This window comes from Pan paniscus, chromosome 15 (genome assembly GCF_029289425.2).
Source record: "Pan paniscus chromosome 15, NHGRI_mPanPan1-v2.0_pri, whole genome shotgun sequence".
Lineage (NCBI taxonomy): Eukaryota > Metazoa > Chordata > Mammalia > Primates > Hominidae > Pan > Pan paniscus.
In genome coordinates, this window is record NC_073264.2 from 43,807,385 (window position 1) to 43,827,153 (window position 19,769).

The window sequence follows — 19,769 nt, forward strand, 5'->3', positions numbered from 1 at the left end:
AAGAAAAACAAAAATAACAAAAAATAGCAAACTTTATCAGAGCATACTCTGATTCCCAGAGTTATTATATTAGATCCAAATGTGTAGTTTTCAACAAAAAAAATCACAAAGCATAAAATATAACATTAAAGTTTTTTTATATTATTGTGGTTAATAGAGTTATTGAGCAGAGTTTTTTGCATGCTATTGAAGTTAAACTGTTATAAATTCAAATTAGAGTGTTATAACTTTAGGATATAAAGTAATCTCATTGGTGACCACGAAGAAAATACCTGTAGAATATATACACAACACAAAATGAGAAAGAAAATTAGACTATGATATTTAAACACTAAAGAAGACAGTAATGAAAGAAATGAGGAACAAAATAGTTATAAGGCATATAAAAAGCAAATTGCAAAATAATGAAAGTAAGTCTCTTATTATCAGTAACTACTTTAAATGTAAATGGATTAAACACTCCAATCAAAAGACAGAGATGGAATTGATAAAAACGTAACCCATCTATTTGCTGTCTACAAGAGACTCACTTTAGATCCAAATAAACAAATAGGTTCAAAGTTAAAATTTTAAAAATGTTGTCCCTTGCAAATAGTAAGTAAAAGAGAGCAGGGGTACACTAATATCAAAAAAACCCATTAAATTTAAAAGTTTACAAGAAAAAAGGACATTACATGTTAGTAAAAGGCTCAAAGAATAAAAGAATATAATGATTATAAATATCTATATATCTAATGACAGACTATCAAAATACATAAAGCAAAAATTGATAGAACTGAAAACTATCATTAGTGCAGATACATTTAGGATTTCAGTTTTACATGTCAAAATTATTAGTATTCTTACTTGTGATTTTCTTCCTATACATTAAGACATTTAAAAGGGCAATTCCTTGCTGCCATACTTTTACTTCTAAAGTAATGAGGTGTTGATTGTACTTAAATATTATAAATACCTATTTATAATCTCTTCAAATGATTAAATATGCTGAAGGAGACAGATATTCATAATATAATTACAAAACAAGCAACGATCTGGTAAATGCTTAACAGTGGTTATAGAGGACAAAGGGGGAAGTGATTGATTTGTTTTTGTTGAAGGGTAAAAGTGGAAATGCTACATAAACACTTTAAAACTGGCCCTTGAAGATAAAGCAGGAGTTCCCTGTGTATTCCCTACAAGGTAATGTCTCAATCCATATCATAGAGACCAGGAACTATAGATAATGGTGGGCAACCTATCGCAGTTGAAGTTTGTAGAGTTGAGTATTTATGTGTAGAAAAGAAGAGGTAAAGATATAATAATAAATTCAAATAGAGGAAAAACATTTTTTAGTGATTTCTGTTAGACATAATTATTAAATGTTTTAAATATCCTATTCAGTTTATTCTGACAACATTGTGAGGTAAATGTATGAACTTCATTTTCCAGATAAAGAAATGGAGGCATAGGAAAGTAACACTTCCAGCCCCAAATAGCACAATTTTAAATGACAAATTTATATTTCAAAAGATTCAAAGATAAGTCCGTTTCCAAAACCTACACACTTCTAAATATGTAACAATGTCTACTCTAAATACACAGGCCAGGTAAATAGTTTGAAATTCTCTAGCTAATAAATTATTTTTTTAATGCAGAAAATGGTTAAGACATAGGTTTCTCAGTTAATTATTAAGGAAAGAAAATGAACTGACAAATATTTTGGTCAAAAAATCAAATAGAAACTTTAAAGAAGTCATTGAAAAAAATTCATAGCATGAGCAGCATTTAGTAACGTGCTTCCCCAAAATTAACAGTAGACAATGCCAGATTTGATGAAAAATATCATCTTCTAAATGTAAGGATAAAAGCACTCTTCTAAGTTGAATTTAGTTGCATATTGAAATTCTATGTTTCAATTAATATATTCAACCATTTACTCTTATATCTTCTTTTCAACTAATGACATAAATTATCATGATGCTTGTTTGATGACATGGCAGCTCTTGGGAAAAAGCACACACATGCAAATGAAGTAGAATGTATTTTGTGTTTTGGGCTTTGCATTCTTATTTTTCTTTCCTGAAAATAGTAATTAAATATCATTAGAGATAACATTTTGTGTACATGTTCACACGGATGGATTTCAAAATAAATACATATGAATGTTAAGTTATTTTTTAGTTAATGTTCTTTGCTTAACAAAAAACAAGAGATAAAGTACAATGGTCATTTGTTGTTAACATTTTATCTCTTCCCCTTCCATTTGGATTTGATATTTCCTTTTGAAGAAGCACTATTAATCTTAGTCCATGTGATGTGGGATGGTTCTCACTCTACCTTGTAGATTCCTGAAAAACAGTCTAGGCTTTCTAAGGGTCTCTCTTCACACATGTTCTGGGATGCAAATAACTTGATTATTTTCATTACAATCTTCCCAGGACATTTTAAAATATTATCTGGAAAAATACATTTTGTCTATCTAAAAACTTCTTTTATAGAGCTTTCTAGAAAATAAAGCTAACATAGAGAAGGTTACCATTCAGAGAAACACCCTGTGTCCTACTACCGTGGTTTGAGGCCCTTGGCCTTTCCATAGCTGAGACTTTTCATGCATATGAGCAAATAAATGTCTTCCTTTCTTCCCTCCCTCCCTCCTTCTCTCCCTCCCTCCCTCTCTTCCTTCCTTCCTTCCATTGTTCTATTTAATTTAAGCCGTTTTAAGATGATATTTTTGCCAATATCAAAAGAGTTGTTATTAATAAAGCAGCTTAAAAATAAGTGAAAAGAATGTACTAGTAAATTATTACCTTGCTAACATAATCAATGTAATGGCACAAGGCAATGGGAATTCTGAAATCCTACCACAGGGCACAGATCTCAGATGAGTCAGCTTTAAAAGTTTGCATTTAGATACATTCACTCAAAAAATATATTGCCAAAGGTTAAATGAATAAGATAATTTGTGACATATAGTTCCTGTGGCTTGATATGGACATCATCTCATTCTGGGTTTAGTCATCTCCTCTCATATGGTTTAAGGTTGGGCAATGCCAAAGGGAAGGATGGCTGTATCCAAAGAAATTGTAAAGGGATTTTCTACAGAAAACAGATGCCCAGACAGATGTATAAGTATATGTACCAAATTGTAAGAGACAGGAAGATGAAAATTGGATATTATTTCAAAATGAAGCATTTATATTTTTAATATATAACTACAGAATTATAGCTCTATTGGGGAAAATGTCTATCTTCTATTCACAAAAAGACTTAAGGGCAGCTAGTCCATTCAAATTAATCTAATTGAAGATCTTCTAAAAAATGAAAACAAAAATGTGGATAAAGGAATCTAAGGAATACATGTGTACAAATTAGTATTATAGTCTCAGAGCCAGAAACTATTATATGATTCAGAGGCTAAATGGCAACATGATATTTAATTTTTCAGCAGTATTGTACATTAAAGATGATGACTAAACCTCTCCTTGAAAATAGCTAAAATACAAATAATAAAAGACTTAATATTTACCAGATTAAAATCTAATGCAGAGATGTAAAAGAATAAATCCCTGGAGGCCAAAATAGAGTGGCATCTGAAAGCCGAAAGACATAAAGGTAGAAAACAACAAAAACAACAGCAGCTAATGCCAGTTCTTGACCTGAAGCCATATACTGAACTCTTATGCACTTGGCTCTTCAACTAATATATCAGAAGGCAGTAGAACTAGAAGTAAAGATTAAGCAAGCAAGTATAAGAACATTTAAAATGAATGGGCTATCAATGGGCCTAATCCCAACCTACAAAATGAAGAGCCAGATTTTCTTTGTTTCTTTCTTTAATGCTGAAATAATGAGATGAGCCAGCAGATACAACACACACCTGAATCACCAGATTTTGATATAAAATAAGTATAAAAAATAAAAAAAGATTAAAAATATGAATAAGAAAAATAACCAAGAAGATCTGTAAAAATATCATATGAAACATGAAGAAATTTAAAACAAAATAAAAATAAAATAATATAACCAGTGGCTTATAATTGAGAAAAAATAGATATGAATAAATTATCCATAATATATACAAAGATGTAAAGAAATATTCAAAGATAATTAATATCAAAATTTTGGCATGCTGTGAGAGCAGTACATAAAGAGAAGTGTATAGCATTGATTACACATGTTTTTAAAAAGATCTAAAACAAGTAACCTAAGATTCTACCTTACAAAACTAGAAAAAGAAGAGCAAATTAAACTTCAAGTAAAGATAAGATTAAACATAAAAATTGGGACAGAATCAATGAAATCAAAAATAAGAAATTAATAGAGAAAATCGACAAAACCAGAAGCTGCTTCTTTGAAAAGATCAACAAAATTGATAAGCCTCTAGTCATGCTAGCTAAGAGAAAGATTCAAATTACTAATATCAAAAAGAGCACACATCACTACAGATGTTATAAAGACAAAAAGAGTAAAACAAAATTATGAAGTTTTATGTCCAAGATTTGAAAACCTGGGTAAAATAGACCAATTCTTCAAAAGGCACAATCTGCCAAAACTCATGCAAGAAGAAACTGACAGTCTTAATAGGCTTATATCTATTAAACATATTGAATCAATAATCAATAGCTTTGAAAAACAAAATGTACCAGGTCCAGATGGGTTCACTGGTGAATTCCACAAAACATCAAAGGAATAACTTATACCAATTCTCCACAATCTCTTATAAAAAACAGAAGCAAAGAGAACACTTCTAACTCACTCCATGAGGTCAGCTGTATCCTTATATCAAATCTAGGCAAAGACATTACAGGAAATTTTTTAAAAAGTGACAAGAACAAGCCAATATATTTCACAAAGATAAATGTAAAAATTCTCAACAAGATATTAGAAAATCTAATAATGTATAAAAATATTTTTCCACCTCAACCAAATAACAGCATACTTAGGGTGAAAAACTTAGCAGGACAAAGATTTCCTGCTAAGAAATCCTGCTAAGAAATCAACATTGTGCTTAAAGCCCTAGCTGATGCAACAAGAAAAACATGAAATAACAAATATACATCTTGATTGATGGAAGGAATAAAAGTGTCTTTGGTTGTAGAAAACATAATTATCTATGTAGAAAACCTAAAAGAATATATTAAATAACCTCTTGGAACTAATAAATGACTATAGCAGGGTTGCAGGACACAAGACAAACTCACAAAAGTGAATCACTTCTGAACATTCCAGCAGGCCCAACACCACATGGAAGCTGCCAAGGCGTGGGGCTTGTACTCTCTGAAGCAATGGCCTGAGCTGTACCTTGGCCCCCTTTAGCCACAGCTAGAGCTGAAGCAGCTGGGATGCAGGGCACTATGTCTGGAGGCTGCATATAGCATGGGGCCCTGGGCCTGGCCCACTAAACCATTTTTTTCCTCCTAGGCCTCTGGGCCTGTGGGAGGGGCTGCCATGAAAGTCTCTGCCATGCCTTGAAGACATTTTCCCTATTGTCTTGGTGTTTAACATTCAGCTCCTCAGTACTTACGCAAATTTTTGCTGCAGGCTTGAATTTTTCCCCAGAAAATGGGATTTTCTTTCCTATCACATTGTTGGGTTGCAAATTTTCCAAACTTATGTGCTCTAATTCCTCTTGAATACTTTGCTACTTAGAAATTTCTTTCACCAGGTACCCTAAATCATCTCTCTTAAGTTCTAAGTTCCACACATCTCTAGGGCAGGAGCAAAATGTTGCCAGCCTCTTAAGTAAAGCATAACAAGAGTCACCTTTGTTCCAGGTCCCAACAAGTTACTCATCATCTCCATCGGAGACCACCTCAGCCTGGACTTCATTGTCAGTATCACTATCTGCATTTTGGTCAAAGCCATTTAGCAAGTCTCTAGAAAGTTCCAAACTTTCCCATATCTTCCCATCTTCTGAGCCCTCCAAGTCTCTAGGAAGTTGCAAATTTTCCCACATTTTCCTATCTTCTTCTGAGCTCTCCAAATTGTTCCACCCTCTTCCTGTTACTTGGTTCCAAAGTTGCTTCCACATTCCTTATAGCAGCACCCCACTCTCAGTACCAATTTACTGTATTAGTTCCTTCTCATGCTGCTATGAAGAAATACTTGAGACTGGACAACTTATAAAGGAAAGAGGTTTAATTGTCTCACAGTTCCACATGGCTGGGAAGGCCTCAGGAAACTTACAATCATGGTGGAAGAGGAGGCAAACATGTCCTTCCACACAGGTGGCAGGAGAGAGAAGAATGAGTGCCTAGCAAATAGAGAAGCCTCCTATAAAACCACAGATCTCTTGAAAACTAACTCACTTTCATGACAACAGGATGAGGAAAATATATCCCGTGATTCAATTATCTTTACCAAGTCATTCCCATGACATATACGGATTGTGGGAACTACAATTCAAGATGAGATTTGAGTGGGGACACAACAAAACCATATCAGACAGGACACAAAAAATAAAAAGCAAGAAATTAAATTATACCAACAGAGAAAAACACCTTCACTAAATTTATATGGAACCACAAAAGACCCAGAATAGCCAAAACTATCCTAAGAAAAAGGGACAAAACTGGAAGAATTACATTACCTAACTTCAAATTGTACTGTAGAGATAGAGTAACCAAAACAGCATGGTACTGGCATAAATACAGACATATAAACCAGTGGAAGGGAATAGATAACCCAGAAATAAGTTCACACGTCTACAGTGAACTCATTTTCATCAAGGATGCCAAGAACATACACTGAGAAAAAGACAAACTCATTAATAAATGGTCTTGAGAAACTAGAATATCCTTATCCAGAAGAACAAAACTATACTCTGTCTCTCACAATATATAAAAAGTAAATCAAAGCAGATTAAAGATTTAAACCTAAGACCTCATCCTGTGCTACTAAAAGAAGACATTGGGGAAACTCTCCAGGACATTAATCTGGGCAAATATTTATTGAGTAATACCCGAAAAGCACAGGCAACCAAAGCACAAATGGGCAGATGAGATCATATCAGGTTAAGAAGCTTCTGCACAACAAAGGAAACAATCAACAAAGTAAAAAGACAGCCTACAAAATGGGAGAAAATATCTGCAAACTATCCATCTAACATGGGACAAATCACCAGAATATAGAAGAAAGCTCAAACAACTCTACAGAAAAAAATATATAATAATTCAATTTAAAATTAGGCAAAAGATCTGCATGGATATTTCTCAAAAGAAGACATATAAATGACAAACAGGCTTATAAAAAGGTGATCAATATCACTAATCATCAGAGAAATGCAAATTAAAACTACAGTGAGATGTTATCTCACCCCAGTTAAAATTACTTTTGTACAAATGGTAGGCAATAACAAATAATGGGAAGGGTATGGAGAAAAGGGAACCCTAGTATACTGTTAATGGGAATGCAAATTACTACAACCACTATGGGGAAGAGTTTGGGGGTTCCTCAAAAAACTAAAAGATAGAGACCATATGATACAGCAATCCTAGTGAGAAAAAGTAAGACTCAAAATTAATAAAATCGGTATATCAAAGAGACAGCTGCACTCCGATGTTTGTTGCAGTACTGTTGATAATAGCTAAGATTTGGAAGCAACGCAAATGTTTATCAACAGATGAATGGATAAAGAAAACATGGTCCATGTAAACAATGGAGTACTATTCAGCCGTTAAAAGGAATGAGATCCTGTTATTTGCAACAACATAGATGGGATTGGAGATCATCATGTTAGGTGAAATAAGCCAGGCACAGAAAGACAAACTTCACACGTTCTCACTCATTTATGGAAGTGAAAATGTAAAACAATTGAACTCATAGAGATAGAGAGTAGAAGGATAATTATTGGAGGCTAGGAAGGGTAATGAGGGAGTGAGGGGGAAATGGGGATGATTAGTGGGCACAAAAATATACATAATTAATAAGACCTAACATTTTCTAGCTCAACAGGGTGACTATAGCAAAAAAAAATTATCGTACATTTAAAAATAAGTAAGAGTATAATTAGATTTTTTGCAACACAAAAGATAAATGTTTGGGGTAATAGATACCCTATTTTCCCTGATGTGATTATTACACATTGCATGTTTGTATCAAGATATCTCAGGTACCTCATAAATATATACACCTACTATGTACTCAAAAATTAAAATTAAACACTAAATAAAAATTAAATACTAAATAAATAGATAAATAGCAGGTGTTTTGTTGTTTTATTGTATTTATTTATTTATTTGAGATAGGGTCTCCCTCTGTTGCCAAGGCTGGAGTGATCCTCCCAGACACAAGTGATTCTCCCACCTCAGCTTGGCTCAAGTGATTCTCCCACCTCAGCTTCCTGAGTAGCTGGGTCCACAGGTTCCCATCATCACACCTAGCTAATTTTTGTATTTTTTTTTGTAGAGACATGTTTTCTCAGTGTTGCCCAGTCTGATCTCGAACTGCTGGGCTCAAACGATCCTTCCACCCGGGCCTTCCAAAGTACTAGGATGACAGGCTATTTGACCAGGCCAAATAGCAGTATTTTAATATAGGTTTGTGTCTTAGGACTTTTTTGTTTTACAGTTTATTTGCTTTTTTTTTTTTTTTAAGGTTTTAAAGATGAAGACAATGGGACAATTTTAAATGATAGACCAGAGGCATTTGGTGGAATGCTGACATTTGTCTTAAGTGTTTGCTTCAAATACATTCTCTAGACACTTTAAAGGAAATAATCTATCATTTCGTATTTGTTTGCTAAAACTACAATGTAGTACTAGTTCCCCTCTTTCCCTCTCTTCCATGGGTTAAATGGAATTACAATAGATATAAAACCATAAATTATTTAAAGTATAAAAAATAATTGTCATGAATGACCTGTTGAAAATTAAAATAACACAGATGCTGCTAAATTTAAGAAGCTGCTATCTCCCCAAGGAGCAGTTAATGGATTTATACATGATTTTATATTAGATTCTTCTGCTTTATACTACAGAAGGCAACTAGTTGTAAAATAGTAGAATTTTAGTGTTAAGAGGAAGTAATTTAGAGGATAAAAATTAGCTGGATTTTGATATGAAGTCTGGACTTTAATGTGGTCTCATAAAACCACTAGTAGCTACCACTAAATACAGTAATAAATACAAAGCTAGTACTTCATTAATTCTAAAAAACATGTACATTTAATACATGTTTAATACATGGATATATATTTATAAGACATCCAATAAAATAATAGTGTTAATAAAATAATTTTAGAATTATGAAGATAAATTTTGTTTCTCTTTTTCTGTTCATCAAAAAAGAATCATTTTACTCACTACTCACTACAGCTATGCTTTCTTTGAGGTCTGATAAGGAGCATATCTTGAAATATTAATCTCGAGATATATATTAATGTTTATTAACTATCAGATCACAAACCTCTTCCTAAAAAAATCTGTTTATAGAATCAATTAAACAGAACAGTGAATCTGTATGCATAGTTTGAAGGACTTTTATCTCAATATAAATGAGAGTAATTGGAGTATAGATTTAGTTGATTGGAAAACATAACCTATTCTTAGGCTAAGCTTTATCATTTTTAATTTTCTTCTGTTATTTTTATTCCAGAGAAGATATCATCACCCTTGTAAAATGATTACTTGTATGGTTTCATGGACTAATATAGTTTAGACCCAAAATTCAGAAACTGAAGATCTTACTCTTCGATTATTAAAACTAAATTGTCCTGCTTGTAAAATAAAATTAACCTCCATTCTTTAATAAAATGAATATATAATCCAATAAATAACATTCTAGACTAATAGAAGCAGTTTTGCCAAGCTTGGGCTAGTAGGAATTGATGGAATTCTCTTTTACAAATCTGAATCAAACAGGTTGTTGGTTTGATATGAATTATTGTGGTCCGGAATTTTCTCTATAGTTTTACATCACCTTGTTAATTAAACTAAATAACCCTGGAGGTAATGATGAGCATAATAATATTTTAGGAAAAAATATTAGTAAATTACATATTTAAGAGTTGTGGCAACTTAGTTTTGTGTTTATAAAACACAGTAAAAAAGTTTCTTATTCCAACATGGAAATAAATACTCATCACATAATGAATTTCTTTCTAACTAAATATACCAACTGCAAGTCACTATCATTGTGGGGATTTGGTTTTCAAAGATGAAGATAAAGAAGTCCTAAGCAAAAAGAATGAAGTTGTAGACATCACACTACCTGATGTCAACCTATACAATAAAGCCACAGTAACCCAAACAGCTTGATATTGGTAAAAAAAAACAGACACATAGGCCAATGGAACAGAATAAAAAACTCAGAAATAAGCCACACACCTAAAACCATCTGATCTTCGACAAGGCCAACAAAATCAAGCAAGGTGGAAAAGTCTTTCTATTCAATAAATGGTTCTGGGATAACTGACTAGCCATATGTAGAAGGTTTACACTGGGCCGCTACCTTTCACTTTTTAAAATTATTATTATTTTATAGAGACATGGTCTAGCTCTGTCACTAAGGCAGAAGTGCAGTGACATGGTCATGGCTCACTGCAGCCTCCACCTCCCAGGTTCAAGCAATCCTTGCACCACAGCTACCCAAGTAGCTGGGACTACAGGTGCATGCGACCACTCACAGCTAATTCTTAATTTTTTCTAGAGATGGGGTCTCTCTAAGTTGCCCAGGCTGGTCTAAAACTTCTGGCCTCAAGTGGTCCTTACACCTCAGCCTTCCACAGTGCTGTGTAGGCAGGCGGGAGTCACTGTGACTGGCCATATATAGAAATTAACTCAAAATGGATTAAAGGTTTAAATGTGAGACCTCAAACTACAGAAATCTTGAAGTACAACCTACAGAATACTCTTTCCAACACTGGCCTTGACAAAATAAGTTTGTCTAAGTCTCCAAAAGCACCTGCAACAAAACAAAATGGAAAAGTGGAATCTAATTAAACAAAAGAGCTTCTGTACAGCAAAAGAAACGATCAACAGAGTAAGCAGACACCCTAAAGAATGGAAAACAAATTTTCAAACTCTGCATCCTACAAAGGTTTAATACCCAGAATCTATAGGGTACTTAAATCTATAAGCAAAAAACAAATAACTCCATTAAAAAAAATGGGCAAAGGGTGTGAACAGATACTTCTCAAAGGAAGGCATACAAGTGGCTCACATGAGAAAATGCTCAACAACACTAATCATCAGAGATATGCAAATTAAGACCACAATGAGATACAATCTGACACCAGTCAGAGTGGCTATTATTAAAACAATACAAAAACATCAAATGATGGCTAGGCTGTGGAGTAAAGGAAGCACTTATACACTATTGAGGGGATGTAAATTAGTCCAGACACTGTGGAAAGTAGTCTGCAGATTTCTCAAAGAACTGAAAACAGAGCTACTATTCGACCCAGCAATCCTTACTTGATATATATCCAAATAAAATAAATCATTCTACCAAAAAGACATATGCACTTGTGTGTTCATCACTGTGCTATTAACAATAGCAAAGAAATAAAATCAACTCAGTTGTTTATCAATGGTAGATTAGATATAGAAAATATTGTATATATGTAACAAGGAATACTACACAGCCATAAAGAATGAAATCTTTTCCTTTGCAGCAACATGGGTGGGTTGAGCCACCCACGTTGCTGCAAAGGAAAAGATTTTATTATTAAAAAGATTATATTCATTATTATAAATAAATTAATACAAAAACAGAAAACCTAATACTGAATGTTCTCACTTATAAGTGGAAACTAAGCATTGAGTATACCTGGCCATAAATATGGGAACAATAGACACTGTGGACTACTAGAGCGTAAGGGAATGAGTTAAAAATCTATCTCTCAGGTACTGTACTCACCACCAGAATGATGGGATTAGTACTCCAAACCTCAGCATCACACAATTTTTCCATGTAACAAATCTGCACATGTACCCCCGTATCTAAAATAGAAGTTAAAATAAAAAGAGATGAAGCTAAATCCCATGCATAAATACACTGAAATTACATACTTTTGTGCTATACACTCAGCAAGTTATCCTGGCACAGGTATATTTTGAATAAACTACGTGCAGTAAATAATTTCACACTTTTAAATTGGGTTTGTTTGATAGAATAAGATAATTTATAAACTTGAGTAATAAAATGAAAATAGAAGACAGGAAGAATCAAAATAATGCTAAAGGCAATAATTGCTACAAGCATCTGAGAAGAGATGCTTCTCAGAATGATTACATTAGAAGAAATAGTTTACAAAGTATATGATTTTTATTTCCTGTAGAACTAAGACATTATCTCATGAATATTCAAAGGGCACCTACTGCCTTAGGAACACACAAATGGTCATATATGCTTTACATAAAATTATGTACAAAGAATAATATGTTTAGTATAATATATATGTTTTAAAAGCATAGCAACTCAAAGTATGAGTTTAGAAAATTTTATAGTATTAAAATTAAATAAAGCAAGCAACAAAGTTGAGTTGAGACAATTTAATAGGCTACCTCCCATTGGTAATGCTCTGTTAAATCCACTACTGGGCTGTATATAGGGGCTAGCTTCTGAGTATAAAATAATTTTATTTCCCATTTTATTCTATCACAACTAATTAACTAAATGCCTTGCAGTTGAACAGAAACTGTTATAACTCAGACAAGAGCTATTATAATTTGAGTTTTCCTTTGGGTTTCTGCCAAATTCTTCCTCCAAAAAATAATCACTGATGCACAGGTTTAACTTGATGCTTTGTGTTGTCATAAAAATATAAATGACTTCACAGCCAAATATAATATACTTCATTTACTTTCCTCATTTATTTACAGTCACTGCATAGTGAAGTTGTTTCTTCGCTTAAAAAATAAACACAACTTCTTAGGCTATTAAATTAATAGAATACAACAACTAGAAACAAGTATTTGACCCAGTTTAATTTCATTTTAAAATACATAATCCAACAAATTTGTCCACAAAATGTAAAGAGACTCAGTTTTTCTATCACAAGCATGTGCTGTGCCCAAGAGATTAAATACAAGTAGTGTAAGTGGAAATTACTGAATTAATTTACTTAAAATGAAAGATAATATCAGCTAGTGGCTTTTAATCTCAATGTATTTCTGGCAAAAACAAGGCAGGTTGTCATTTTTATAATTTTTGGTGGGAATTTAAATCACCTTTATTAAATATGCATTATTACTACTTATGTAAATAATATTTTTTGAAGAAGAGGGTGCTAAAATAGAACTCCTTTTTGTAAGTTAGGAATATGATGGTAGACACATAAGTAGTGATAGTTAAAATAATATGATACGTACTAACAAAAACATTGAAATATGATGGACTTAAATAAGATACTATTGTAGGAAAATTTTTATTTTCAAATGAGCTGATTTGAATTAAGCTCCATTGGCATGTGGATTTATAAATACTATAAAATGTCTTTGATTTTATTTTTTTCCTAGCAAATTTTCTTTTCTTTTCTTTCTTTTCTTTTTTTTTTTTTTTTGAGACAGAGTTTTGCTCTTGTTGCCCAGCCTGGTGTGCAGTGGTGGGATCTTGGCTCACTGCAACCTCTGCCTCCCGGGTTCAAGCTATTCTCCTGACCCAGCCTCCTGATTAGCTGGGATTACAGGTGTGCACCACCATGCCCAGCTAATTTTTTGTATTTTTAGTGGAGATGGGGTTTCATTATGTTGGCCAGGCTGGTCTCAAACTCCCAACCTCAGGTGATCTATCTGCCTCGGCCTCTCAAAGTGCAGGGATTACAGGCATGAGCCACTGCGCCAGGCCGCAAATTTTCTTTTCTTTTTTTTTTTTTTTTAACTTTTATTTTAAGTTCAGGTCTACATGTGCAGGTTTGTTACATAGGTCAATGTGTCATGGGGGTTTGTTGTACAAATTATTTAATCATCCAGCTATTAAGCCTAGCACCCATTAGTTATTTTTCCTGATCCTCTCCCTCTTCTTCCAAGGTGTTTTCTTTGTCTCTAAACCTAGAAAGGTAATATAAGTTGTATGGTTACAGTTGTTAGAAAACAATTGTAAAAGTAAAGTAAAGTTTACAATATTGAAAAGTCAAAGTAAGTAAAAGTGCAGAGTAAACTACCTGAAGCAATGGCCATTTTTAAATGGATTTTAACATTTAACCCTTTGAACCACTATTAGATGATGATAAAATTAATCTATGCTACTCTACATTTAATCATATTAAGAAGTAGTTTTGATTAGTAAAGCTTGATGTACTTTAATCAGGAAAATAAAATGCATCAGGCAATAGGGGGACCAAATTATATTCCCAGTGGATAGGGTTTTAAGGCTTCTTGGTAAAAATGAAGTTATTTTCCTGCTTTACCTTCTTTGTACAAAGATCCTCTTAAAATGGGAAACCAGCTATTGTAAGCCTTTGGATCCCCTGAACAGTTTTGTTTTAAGTTAGAATCATTTTCTGAAAACATTCAGTGTCATGAAAGACAGATAAGATAAAATACTGTGTTAAATTTCTCTTTGGGTAAATTTTCCTCGGCTATGCTTCCATTCTACATTATCTTACACATCAGATTCTTTGCTGTATAATTAATGAAAAGCCCTTTGCTTATGTTTTCGTTTCCTATAAAGTAATTCTCATACATTATTACAGAACTCTCCAAAGCTAATTGACTGTTTATGTGGCATTAATAGTAAGTAAAATGTCATAGCCTAACGGTCACATAGTGCCAAACACCTCTAAAAGGGTGTGTTTTCTGCTGAGGATACTCTGCCTATATAATGTTAAAAATACTTTGGTACAAATATTGCTATCTCTAAGTCTGTGTCTGGAGTGTTTGTTAAATGTTGCAGTAACATTTTTTGTCCACAAACGCCAAAACAAAAGTGTTTTTGGTTAAAAAACAAAAAAAGGATACATCTGAGAAAATGATCAGTCAAGTGGAATTTTAGATAGAGTGCTGATTTTAGTATTGTTTAGCATCCATAATGATTTTTGCTTGAAATATGTGTTGTGCAATAATATTGCACAAAACTATGACAGTGAATTACAATTTCCTTGAGAATACCCTTGTAAAATAGGCCTTGTCATTTGTGTTGTTGACATGAAGAAGGCTGTTTCATAAAACCACTCATAAATCAAAGCTATCTCCAAGAATATGTAAGATATTTTAATATGTTTTTCTCCTAAAGTATTATCATCTTGGACAAGTTCATGTAGTGTTAGCTATTTTTAACAACATAATTGCTTTACTTCTATGGTTCTAAATCAGTTGTGTCTGTTTATTTTCCTAATGAAACAGAAACGTTAAAACCTCTTGTTTATAAAATACCAAGAATTCCAGAAATTTCTTAAGTAAAATGGTATTATTGTTAATTTTTTATCAATAGCGTGTGCACTATGCTCTATTTTCCTGACATGATCAACTACCTTATTATATATCTTATGCTTATACTTATTTTCCTGAAATTAACTACTTTGTGTAAACCAAATGTGTTTTATTATAATCATTTAAAGGCTTTCATAATTTTTGTTGAGTATGTTATCCACATTTTACTAAATGTTACGTATTGTCAAGCTAAATGTATAACTTTTAATAACATGCACTTCTTTTGTATACACATTACTTTGGAATCAGTGAAGTAAGAATTTTGCATAAAAGCTTTTAGAAGCAGATTTTAATATAGATTATATTAGGCCTACTAAATGATTCCTTTTTTCTTTTAATTTCTCTAGTAGTGTATATACTTTATTAACTAACTTTATTTCCAATGAAATAAAATATGCAGCAACACTTCTGCACTGCTATTATTTGGTTGTTTATTTGTGAAGGGGAAAAATCCACCAAAAGCAAGTAAGTAGGAGAAAGGAAAACATTTAAATCTAGACAAGAATAAATATAAAAGAATTTAAAAGAGTAACGGGAGGAAGAGTAAAATAGAGATTAAAGAGAAAGAAGAGGTGTGTGGAACAAATGAATTATTAGGTAGGAATAGTGGTTAGATTCACAAAGCAAAGGAGGATAAGAAAAGGTGTACAGGAAGAAATGGCTAGGTAGGCAGGGAAACAATCGGGTAAGGTTGACCAAGAGGAACTGAAGTCATGCGTCCAGCTTAAAAACAAAAACTGTAGGCATAGGAAATCAAGGTTAATTAAGGAAGAGTAAAGCAGGCCTGTAAAACTTGTGTGGACAGAAAATCTAGAAGCCCTGTAATTTAGCAAAATTAATATTCATAAGCATATTTGCAGAAATCTGATTTTAGAAAAGCAGCTGGTTACAAATTTGTTTAAAATTGTCCTCTAAGTTTGAGCAGCAATTAACTCATGCTAACAAAAGGGCATCAGAGACCTGCAGTTGATTACAACAAATGCCAGAATTATCTAAAACTTCCAAAATAAAGTTCCCAGTTTATTTTAGTATTGGTATCTATATGTTAATTTAGACATTCTACATAGACTATTAAATAGTCAACATAAAAACTGAACTGGATCTCCACACTCAGTGACATTACTCTTTCTATTACACAAAAAGTTTTTGTCAGGAAACTACAATCTATGCTGAAGATACATGTGTAACATTATTAGCAAAATCGCTATTCTCATTTTCTTTGATTCCGAGAAGGACTGAAACTAGAATGTACTCCTAATCTTTTCCACTGAATGATCATCTTTGATAACCCAAAGGACACTTATTAATGCCCATTTTATTACTCAATTAACCAGTCATTCTTCCATCTATCGTCTCAACATTTTTTCAGCACCACTTGCATGCCAAGTATTGTGATAAATACTGATGGAACAGAGATGAACAGAATTGAGAAGAATTTCTTATAATTAATTCACTTACAGTTAGAAAGCCAAGTTAATAAGTATGCCCACTAGGAAGAGGACTTTTACTGGGATTAAAAACTCTGACTTAGCTAGTTAAAGTTTATTTTTGTCAAGTAACTCTCTTTGGTTAGGGAAATATTTTTAAAGTCCCTTATGAATAGAAACTAAGGATTCATGGACATAGCATTTGAGAACATTCTAAAATGCTTAACAAAGTTGTCTACTAGAAAGTGAACAGGAAACCAGAGGTGTAACATATTAAAAATGAGAAAAGGCAGTGAAACATGGGGAGAGGAAGAGAAATAAAACAATATGATGGGAGATTGGTGCCTGGATTGATAAAGGGGGTGAAGAGCCCTTTTTAAGAGCAGGGAAACTGGTGTCATTTGAAAATTATTTTCTGTACAGTACTGACATACGGCACCTGTAATAAGTTATTCTTAAATGTACAGCCAACAATATTTCTTTTCAGTGATATTATTTGTGACATAGAGCAGAGGAAGTAAAGAGAACTTTCTGCACTCAAATTGAGTCAGCACTAGATCACTGTGCACAGAAGTCTTATAATTCAGCAAAAGCTGGAAATCAGAGCTAGATTGAATAGAAAATAGCAATTGAATGAGAATTGTTGTGTAATAATGAGAGGGCACTGGGTTTCATGCAGGACTTGTGGCAGGATTTGAACCCATTTTCTCTGGATATTAAGGAGCACCATGCTATACTAAGAATATTAGGATGCTTATTTTCATCCCAACTTGCAAGTGTAACAATAAAGTTTTATAAGGTCACAAGGCAGATATCTAACTCTATCATTCTGTCTCTGGAAATAATACTTTTATCTCATAACTCTTCTCATTTTCCTTCTCTTCTCTGTCTTCCAGGGTACCAATTGCTGTGAACTCTTTTTTATCAATTGACAATAATAATGGTCTTTCAGAATCAAAAGTAAAATTCCTGCCATAAAATGCTGAGCTTGTGTTCTTAGAGTAACTTTTACTCCTAGTAATACACAATGAAACTGTTATTGACTCCCAGCTGTCCATGCCATGAGCTACTAGCCCAGCCTGAGAAAGCATCAACCTGCCCAGGATATAAGCCTTTTATTGCTATTGCAGTATTATTCCACTTTCAATATACCTTAACATCACAGTATTAGTCTGTTCTCACATTGCTATAAGGACATACCTGATGCTCAGTAATTTATAAAGGAAAGAGTTTTAATTGACTCACAGTTCTACATGGCTGGGAAGGCCTCAGGAAACTTACACTCTTGCCAGAAAGGGAAGCAAACACATCCTTCTTCACAAGGCAGTAAGGAGAAGTGCATATCTAAGTGGAGGAAAAGTCCCTTATAAAACTATCAGATTTTGTGAGAATTCTCTCGCTATCATGAGAACAGCATGGAGGTAACCATCCCTATGATTAAATTACCTCCTACCAGGTCTGTCCCATGACACATGGGGATTATAAGAACTACAGTTCAAGATGAGATTTGGGTGGGGACGCAGACAAACCATATCATTCCACCCCTGGCCTCTTCCACATCTCATGTCCTCACATTTCAAAACACAATCATGCCCTTCCAACAGTCTTCAAAAAGCTTAACTCATGCCAGCATTAACTCAAAAGTCCAAGTCCAAATCCTCATCTGAGAGAAGGCAAGTTCCTTCTGCCTATGAGCTAGTAAAATCAAAAACAAGTTAGTTACTTCATAGATACAATGGGGGTACAGCATTAGGCCAATTATTGACTTCTGTGCACCTGCAGGATCAACACTACGTGGAAGATGCCAAGACTTGGGGCTTGCACACTCTGAAGCTATGGCCCAAGCTGTAACTTGGCTCCTTTTAGCCACATCTGGAGTGGCTAGGACACAGGGCACCAAGTCCCTAGACTGCACACGGCAGGGGGGCCCTGGGCCCAGCCCACTAAACCATTTTTTTTTCTGCTTGGCCTCTGGGCCTGATGGGAGGGGCTGCTGTGAAGTTCTCTAGCGTGCCCTGGAGACATTTTTCCCATTATCTTGGTGATTAGCACTCATATCCTGTTACTTATGCAAATTTCTGTAGCCAGTTTGAATTTCTCCCCAGAAAGTGGTTTTATTTATTTTTTTCTACTGCATCATCAGGCTACAAATTTTTAAAACTTGTATGCTCTGCTTCCTCTTGAACACTTTGCTGCTTAGAAATGTCTTCTGCCACATAAGCTAAATCGTCTCTATCTAAAGTTCAAAGTTTCGCAGATCTCCAAGGCAGGAGCAAAATGCTGTCAGGCTGTTTGCATAGCAAGAGGGACCTTTACTACAGTTCCCAAAAAGTTCCTCATCTTCATCTAAGACTAACTTAGCCTGGACTTCATTGTCCATATCACTACCAGCATTTTGGTCAAAGCCATTCAACAAGTCTGTAGGAAGTTCAAAAGTTTCCCACATTTTCCTACCTTCTTCTCTGAGCCCTCCAAACTATTCCAGCCTCTGCCTGTTACCCAGTTCCAAAAACACTTCCACATTTTCAGGTATCTTTATAGCAGTGCCCCACTACCCAGTACCAATTTACTATATTAATTAATGCTCACACTGGTATGAAGAACTGCTTGAGGCTGGGTAATTTATAAAGGAAAGAGTTTTAATTGACTCACAGTTTTGCATGGCTAGGGAGGCCTCAGGAAACTTACAGTCGTGTCAGAAGAAGAAGCAAACACATCCTTCTTCACGTGGAGGGAGGAGAGAGGGGTGCAGAGCAAAAGGTAGGAGAGGCCCTTTATAAGACCATCAGATCTTGTGAGAACTCACTATCATGAGAACAGCATGGAAAGAACTGCTCCCATGATTCATTTACCTTTCACTGGGTCCCTCCCATGACATGTGGGGATTATGGGAACTACAGTTCAAGATGAGATATGGATGTGGACACAGCCAAATCATATCAATCACCTAGTGTTGATTCCCCTAACTTTTGAGTACATTTGCACTCAT

The 19,769-nt window shown here is 33.9% G+C and overlaps 1 long non-coding RNA gene across 1 annotated transcript in view; it reads right to left on the reverse strand.

Annotated features, from left to right (window-relative positions):
- LOC129393802 (uncharacterized) overlaps nucleotides 1-19,769 on the reverse strand; it is a 55,235-nt gene that overhangs the window by 4,723 nt on the left and 30,743 nt on the right. Inside the window, exon 2 of the long non-coding RNA XR_008620856.1 lies at nucleotides 11,842-11,924. This is a non-coding gene — a long non-coding RNA (uncharacterized LOC129393802). The remainder of the gene's footprint in view (nucleotides 1-11,841; nucleotides 11,925-19,769) is intronic.